At 48.7% G+C, this 6,000-nt stretch overlaps 1 protein-coding gene across 1 annotated transcript in view; it reads right to left on the reverse strand.

Annotated features, from left to right (window-relative positions):
* The window catches only part of LOC124021741 (plexin-B2-like), an 83,728-nt gene extending 82,904 nt beyond the window's left edge, over positions 1-824 (reverse strand). The window contains exon 1 of the mRNA XM_046336873.1: positions 761-824. The gene's annotated coding sequence lies outside the window, so the exon portion shown is untranslated. The remainder of the gene's footprint in view (positions 1-760) is intronic.
* Between the last annotated feature and the right edge of the window lie 5,176 nt (positions 825-6,000).

A 6,000-nucleotide genomic window follows, 5' to 3' on the forward strand; every position in this document is an offset into this window, starting at 1 on the left:
GGACGGAGAGAAGACGAGTGGTGAGGGGACGGAGAGGAGAGAAGACGAGTGGTGAGGGGACGGAGAGAAGAGGTGAGGTGGGGGGACTGATAGAAGAGGAGAGGTGGGGGGACTGATAGAAGAGGAGAGGTGGGGGGACGGAGAGAAGAGGAGAGGTGGGGGGACGGAGAGAAGGGGAGAGGTGGGGGACGGAGAGAAGAGGAGAGGTGAGGGGGACGGAGAAAAGAGGAGAGGTGAGGGGGACGGAGAGGTGAGGGGACGGAGAGAAGAGGAGATGTGAGGGGGACGGAGAGAAGAGGAGAGGTGAGGGGACGGAGAGAAGAGGAGAGGTGAGGGGACGGAGAGAAGAGGAGAGGTGAGGGGGACGGAGAGAAGAGGAGAGATGGCGGAGAGAAGAGGAGAGGTGAGGGGACGGAGAGAAGAGGAGAGGTGAGGGGGACGGAGAGAAGAGGAGAGGTGAGGGGGACGGAGAGAAGAGGAGAGGTGAGGGGACGGAGAGAAGAGGAGAGGTGAGGGGGACGGAGAGAAGAGGAGAGGTGAGGGGGACGGAGAGAAGAGGAGAGGTGAGGGGGCGGAGAGAAGAGGAGAGATGGCGGAGAGAAGAGGAGAAGTGGGGGACGGAGAGAAGAGGAGAGGTGGGGGGACGGAGAGAAGAGGAGAGGTGGGGGGACGGAGAGAAGAGGAGAGGTGGCGGGGAGAAGAGGAGAGGTGAGGGGAATGAGAGAAGAGATGGGTGTAATGAAAAAAAGCAGGTTCCTACTGAATGTGTCTGCTCCCCTGAGAAAGACAAAAAGCAGGTTCCTACTGAATGTGTCTGCTCCTCTGAGAAAGACAAAAAGCAGTCTCTGCCTCAGGCTGTGTTTGATCAAGACACAGATAACACCTCTGCTACTTTGTCTAATTGATCTCACTTCAGAATCCCCCAGAATCAGCCCAGACACCATTATTTAAATCATTAGCAGTTGGCTGTAATTATGTGTATCCCTTTACCAGAGGGCTAATACACACCTTACTAAGCACAGCTCAAACCAGGCCGGGCCGAGAGAGAGGGAGGGTGTGTGAGTGAGTGAGTCGGTGAATTGCGGCATGAATAGGGTTGCAAAGGGTCGGAATCTTTCCGGGAAATGTTCCATGGGAAGTTAAACCCTGGAATTTGGGGAATTTATCTTAAATTAATTTTTTTAAATGATTGTTTAGAACCGTGAACCTTCTTCTGTGGGAGACAAGGCAATTCTAGGTCTTGTGGCATATTTTAGTTAAACTATCCCCAATTCAATGGAATTGCAACCCTCTGCATGCACAGTGCATTCTTCCATCCCATGTACAGCTGATTGTCAAGATCTTGCACAGGCCTCCCTCCTCATGCCTTTTGCACACAATGTATATAGACTCTTTTTTTCTACTGTGTTATTGACTTGTTAATTGTTTACTCCATGTGTAACTCTGTGTTGTCTGTTCACACTGCTATGCTTGATCTTGGCCAGGTCACAGTTGCAAATGAGAACTTGTTCTCAACTAGCCTACCTGGTTAAATAAAGGGGAAATAAAATTTAAACATTTTAAAAACTAATGAGATGCTATTGAGCCCAGACTAATACACTGTCTGAGCCAAGGACTACATGCTTTCTGGTAAGTTTTGATTAGAACACTGGGTGGGGTGAATATATTTTATATGACATACATCATTTTTTATTAACTAGTAAATAGTAGCCTACAGCAAAGTGTGTTTAAATAATTTCTAACTTTTTATAACAATTTCTGCTAGTTAGTATTTGCTACCATGTGGGTTTTAGCTTGCTTGAGCCTGCTAACCGAGTGTTAATTCACCTGTTTCCATACATGTATCATTTTAAAACATTTATCTGACAAAAGAAGTTGTTTAATCTAATCTTAACTATTTATCTGTACATAGAATTGTATTTGATTTTTTACTCCTTACTGATTTTTTACTCCTTTTTTTCTAATCACTACAGGAAAATGCAATGGGCACTATCTGATGTGTAGCTGCTGTAGAAGGAAAAGCTGTGCACATTCATATGTGAAGAATGCAACAAAGATGCAGAATCATCTGGCCAAGTGGATAAAGTTCCCTCAGTGCTCACAATCAGGCGCTACCCAGGTGCTAGCCCATCAGGCGCTACCCAGGTGCTATCCCATCAGGCGCTACCCAGGTGCTAGCCCATCAGGCGCTACCCAGGTGCTAGCCCATCAGGCGCTACCCAGGTGCTAGCCCATCAGGCGCTACCCAGGTGCTAGCCCATCAGGCGCTACCCAGGTGCTAGCCCATCAGGCGCTACCCAGGTGCTAGCCCATCAGGCGCTAGCCCATCAGGTGCTAGCCAGGCGCTAGCCCATCAGGCGCTAGCCCATCAGGCGCTAGCCCATCAGGCGCTAGCCCATCAGGCGCTAGCCCATCAGGCGCTAACCAGGTGCTAGCCCATCAGGCGCTAGCCCATCAGGCGCTAGCCCATCAGGCGCTAACCAGGTGCTAGCCCATCAGGCGCTAACCAGGTGCTAGCCCATCAGGCGCTAACCAGGTGCTAGCCCATCAGGCGCTAACCAGGTGCTAGCCCATCAGGCGCTAACCAGGTGCTAGCCCATCAGGCGCTAACCATGTGCTAGCCCATCAGACACTAACCAGTATTGATAGAGTATCAGAGGGCTCCCATCCTGTAGCCTATAGTTGGGCTGGAATGACACCAGTATCACTGTACTCCTTAGTATCGTAGCTATGAAACAAAACATATTTAACTTCTTTAGAACAGCCCTAATGTTGGAAACAAACATCATTATGTTGTCATCCAGAGACACATTTAATTCCAAGCCATAGCACACAATATGTTACATACAGCAGGTTTTTAAAGAACCAAAGAGTTGTCTGTTTTGTGTTTTCATTTTTGCAATGGAAAAAAATATTGCGATACTTATCACTTATCAATGCTTATCATCACAGTCCTAGTCTACAGCAGGAAATGCTTATCATCACAGTCCTAGTCTACAGCAGGAAATGCTTATCATCACAGTCCTAGTCTACAGCAGGAAATGCTTATCATCACAGTCCTAGTCTACAGCAGGAAATGCTTATCATCACAGTCCTAGTCTACAGCAGGAAATGCTTATCATCACAGTCCTAGTCTACAGCAGGAAATGCTTATCATCACAGTCCTAGTCTACAGCAGGAAATGCTTATCATCACAGTCCTAGTCTACAGCAGGAAATGCTTATCATCACAGTCCTAGTCTACAGCAGGAAATGCTTAACAAAAATTGGACTGAACCCAAGACTGTGGGTTTCACAATTGAGATCAATGGAGCACTAAAAACCATGTGAAGCTTGGACCTAATGAACACACACACACACACACACACACACACACACACACACACACACAGTGGTGAGGTGCCTAGTGGCTTGTGCCGACCATGACCCACATTCCCCAGGCTTGTGTCCCTCGTCTAAGGAGAGGAAACCGAGGGGGTTAGTTCATACCTCCACCACACACACCACCTTGTTTCTGTTAGTATCATTTTAATGAGGATTATAATCTTTACAACAACCATATTGATAAACAAAATCCCACTAATATGCTGCTCTCTGTGTTTTTATCCAGGCCTGGGATGTGGTACACACACACACACACACACACACACACACACACACACACACACACACACACACACACACACACACACACACACACACACACACACACACACACACACACACACACACACACACACACACACACACACACACACACACACACACACACACAAGCCTGCGCGAGCATGCAGGCAACACGCAGCCATACACTCTGAAGTAAATGCTGGCTCAGTGACAAGCTGTGGAATTGGTATTAATCATGTCTACACACCATAACACAAATCACAAGAACACTCAGAAGACAATAAGCCATTATGTTCATGTATTGAGTGGAGATGTAGAAAATAACCATCAGTCAAAGAAATGAGGTTGAACCAGACAGAGACAGTGTCCTGTGGGAGAGCAGAGAGGGTGTTAAGAGTCGATGGATTTCATCAGAAACACGGACAGCTCTCCTCCAGAGAGAAATGTATTACAGTCTGACAACAGGGTCCCCACTGACGGTGGGAGTACATGAGTGACTGTGTGTGTGTGTGTGTGTGTGTGTGTGTTTTTCAAAGATGAGAGAGAGAAATGAAAGAAAGCGAGAGAGAGAGAGAGAGCAGTGTTTCATCTGGGAGTTCCACCCGCTGCCAGGCATCCAGAGGGTTTCAGTCACTCCCCATCCTAGTGCCATGGCAGGGTGAGATAGGTCTCTATGGAGACGGGCAGGGTGAGATAGGTCTCTATGGAGACGGGCAGGGTGAGATAGGTCTCTATGGAGACGGGCAGGGTGAGATAGGTCTCTATGGAGACGGGCAGGGTGAGATAGGTCTCTATGGAGACGGGCAGGGTGAGATAGGTCTCAATGGAGACAGGCTGGGTAGGGACGGGAGAGGGGATGACACCCGCGTTTCATCATCCAGGCTTCCCCTCAGTCTCTCTCGCGCACACACACACACACACACACACCTACATTGTGTTTTAGTCACCAACCAAGTAACTGAGACATGTCTTTACATGAAACATAACCTGGACTAGAACCAGCCGTCCTCCTCACCTTCATTCAAATGGGGAGGATCTGTAGTAATGGAGGGAAGCAGCATCTCCTTTCGCCTGCTGCTGGTTAGAGAGCAGGTCAACACCATGACAGTCCCAAAGGGAACCTGCCCTATTCCCTACATAGTGCACTACTTCTGAAAAGAGCCCTGTAAGCCCTGGTCAAAAGTAGTACATTTGAGACCCAACCCAGACCAACCCCCAGTGTTCCTGTCCTCTGTGATTCATTCAGACCCCCACACATCAGACAAACCCCCAGTGTTCCTGTCCTCTGTGATTCATTCCCCACACATCAGACAAACCCCCAGTGTTCCTGTCCTCTGTGATTCATTCCCCCGACACATCAGACAAACCCCCAGTGTTCCTGTCCTCTGTGATTCATTTCCCCCCACACACACCAGACAAACCCCAGTGTTCCTGTCCTCTGTGATTCATTCCCCCACACACACCAGACAAACCCCCAGTGTTCCTGTCCTCTGTGATTCATTCCCCCACACACACCAGACAAACCCCCAGTGTTCCTGTCCTCTGTGATTCATTCCCCCCACACACACCAGACAAACCCCCAGTGTTCCTGTCCTCTGTGATTCATTCCCCCCACACACACCAGACAACCCACACCACCACCAACCAACACACACCAGGCAACCCACAACACCACCACCCCACACACACCAGCCAACCCACACCACCACCACCTGACATGTCACACAGTCACCAAGGTCTCCCAACCAGTGCATCGGTCAGGAAAACGGACACATTGAATTCCAGTCATTACTGGTAATGTATTGACTGTGAAGAGACGTCTGAGTAGACATTGAAAAGGTTGTATAAATGGGGAGAATCACTAAGTCTCACACACAACTCCGCAGAGGCCTTTGCACGGCTATAAGACGACTGAGGTAATACGGAGCTCGCTCATGTGACTCACATTGTGATTCTCTCTCTGCTGCTTTAGGTTTGGTTCTCAGAGTTAATCTCCATCACAATATAAACCCTGATCAAATCCCTCCACTGTAGGAGGAGTGCCGGAATTACTCTGTGTGTGTGTGTGTGTGTGTGTGTGTGTGTGTGTGTGTGTGTGTGTGTGTGTGTGTGTGTGTGTGTGTGTGTGTGTGTGTGTGTGTGTGTGTGTGTGTGTGTGTGTGTGTGTGTGTGTGTGTGTGTGTGTGTGTGTGTGTGTGTGTGTGTGTGTGTGAGAGAGAGAGAGAGAGAGAGAGAGAGAGAGAGAGAGAGAGAGAGAGAGAGTGAGTGAGTGAGTGAGTGAGTGAGTGAGTGAGTGAGTGAGTGAGTGAGTGAGTGAGTGAGTGAGTGAGTGAGTGAGTGAGTGAGTGAGTGAGTGACAGACAGGATAGTGTAT

This window comes from Oncorhynchus gorbuscha, unplaced genomic scaffold (assembly GCF_021184085.1).
Source record: "Oncorhynchus gorbuscha isolate QuinsamMale2020 ecotype Even-year unplaced genomic scaffold, OgorEven_v1.0 Un_scaffold_1193, whole genome shotgun sequence".
Taxonomy (NCBI): Eukaryota; Metazoa; Chordata; class Actinopteri; order Salmoniformes; family Salmonidae; genus Oncorhynchus; species Oncorhynchus gorbuscha.